Raw genomic sequence first — 2,205 nt, 5'->3', positions numbered from 1 at the left:
CCCCCCCGGATTATTCACTGCCTCCAAAACACATCCAGGCTTCAGGAGGCAAAGCTCAGACGTTAATGGATGGTGTGTGGGGCACAGGATTGGCATGTCTGAACGCACACTGCAACATTTCTGGCTGGGATGGGCAGTCTCCCCAGGCACTAACACCACAGACCAAGTGCGAAAGGCTTTCATGCAGACTAAGATGGTTACGTGCAAAGCGAGAAGGTGAAAGGTCCAAGTACCAGGTCAAAGGTTGCCTCGAGCGGTCGCTTCAGTGATCTGACAGCTGGCTGAGTCTTAATTAGCAGGCAGCGAGCACATGATGGCAATGGGCCGGGGAGGGGGGTCAAGCACAGTAACAAAAACAGCAAGCAGAGGTGTGTCAAGAGAGAGCAACAATTTGGGGAGGCGAAGAGAAAAAAAAAAAAGTGAATGCATTATACAATATATTACAAAGACGAGGCATGCACAACGTGGGGCTGGGTAATTACCTGGCCTAGCGGCTACTCAGCTATTTTGCCTCGGTAAGGTTTAAAAGTAAAGAGATGTCATCACAGGACATGTGCTTCAGAGCTTTGTCACCGCGGCTGGCACAGCGGGGCAGGAGCTCGGGGATTAGCACCTCCAAGTGGACTTGCACTGGGCTTCAGCCCTAATGCTGCAGCTACACGCCATGCAGAGGCCAGCAGAGAGCTGTGGTGAGTGAAGGACCACTGGCAATGGAGAGAGCTTCAAGCACATGCTTAAGTGCCATCCTGAACTGGGGACCGAGCCTGACCCAGTTCATCCAGTGCTGCACTGACTTCAGCCAAGCAGGAGTGAGTAAAGCTACTATCTGTGCACATCAAGTAACCACAAGATTGGATCCCTCAGAAATTCTGAATTTAGATTTGAAGTCATTCCAATATGGTTTAGAAGGTACACCCATTTGTCTGGCATCTGTTTTTCGGTCCAAGAAAATGGGACACAATTCTTCCCTTTTTACTGAAGCCTTACACCTCAACAGGTACAGTAAATGCATCAAACCTTGAAAAGTCAATGAATAATGTAAGCTGTTTTGGTAGCAGGGGTGATGCAACAAGCCATCAATAAATATTTTAAAGGTTCTAGTTAACAGCATACAAATAAGGTTAATTACATTTTTAAGAGAAGCCAGCAGCATGAATAAAACATGCATTGGCTTTGGTTAAGTAGAAGTGTCCTAGATAATTAGTGAAAAAATGAAGATTCAATTGTAAGAAACACAAGAGTTTCATTTCAGAAGGTTATTTTTCAACAGAGCTGGGCTCTTATTTCAACAATAATAAAAATAGTAAGAAATCTAATAAATAAACTCTGCAGGACAAATACTGCAGCATAAATTGGTTCTTCAAATTACACTCCAGGTAATATTCAAGCTACAAGGAGGGCACTTGTTTAGTTTCTAGACTCATCCTGGTTTTGCATTATGTTTCACCATGAATGAAAACCAACCTCTTTTACTGCCTTTAAAAAAAGGTATTTAGAAAAATTTTAGTAGCCTTAATTCTAAATCAAGGAGGAGCCAAGAGCCTTTTTAACGTTAGTTAATAAGAAAACCCAAACAACAATCACAGAACATACAAAGGTGGAAGGGGTGTCTGCAGATCAGCTAGACCAACACCCTGCTCAAAGCAGGGTCAGCTAGAGCAGCTTGTTTAGGACTGCATTCAGGCAGGTTCTCCATATCTCCAAGCATGGAGAATCCTGTTGTAGTGTTTGATCTTCCTTTGGTAAAGAAAGTTTTACTTAGGTTTAAATGGAATGTCCTGAATTTCAATTTGTGCCCATTAGTCCTTATCCTTTCACTGGGCACCTCAGGGAAGAGTTTGTCTTCTTCACCTCCTGCATCAGGAATTAATACACATGGGTAAGATCCCCTGGGCCTCTTCTTCCCTCCCCAGCTCTCTCATCTCTGGAATAACCAGGTGCCATTAAACTGAATTCAACAGAATGTCAAACATTTACTCCAGTTAGGAGTTTCATCTGGTAAGTCCTCCTTGACTCCTTTTTAGAACTGTAGACATAAGAAGTCACAATTCAAATCAAAATGCAGGTGAGACCATCTCTACCAGGTCCAAAGCATCAAAGAGGTCAGGAAGTCACCTTTGGTTTGAGCCTTGTAATTTCACTAACCCTTGGCAAAGGTATCAGGCACAGTTTGCTAAGCTCAAGCAACTGATGTCTTGTCTGCTT

At 43.6% G+C, this 2,205-nt stretch overlaps 1 protein-coding gene across 2 annotated transcripts in view; it reads right to left on the bottom strand.

Moving 5' to 3' along the window:
* MBNL3 (muscleblind-like splicing regulator 3) overlaps nt 1–2,205 on the bottom strand; it is a 54,786-nt gene that overhangs the window by 13,822 nt on the left and 38,759 nt on the right. The window lies entirely within an intron of this gene.

This window comes from Acanthisitta chloris, unplaced genomic scaffold (genome assembly GCF_000695815.1).
Source record: "Acanthisitta chloris isolate BGI_N310 unplaced genomic scaffold, ASM69581v1 scaffold10377, whole genome shotgun sequence".
NCBI classification, from domain to species: Eukaryota; Metazoa; Chordata; class Aves; order Passeriformes; family Acanthisittidae; genus Acanthisitta; species Acanthisitta chloris.
This window is presented reverse-complemented; position numbering and strand designations above follow the sequence as displayed.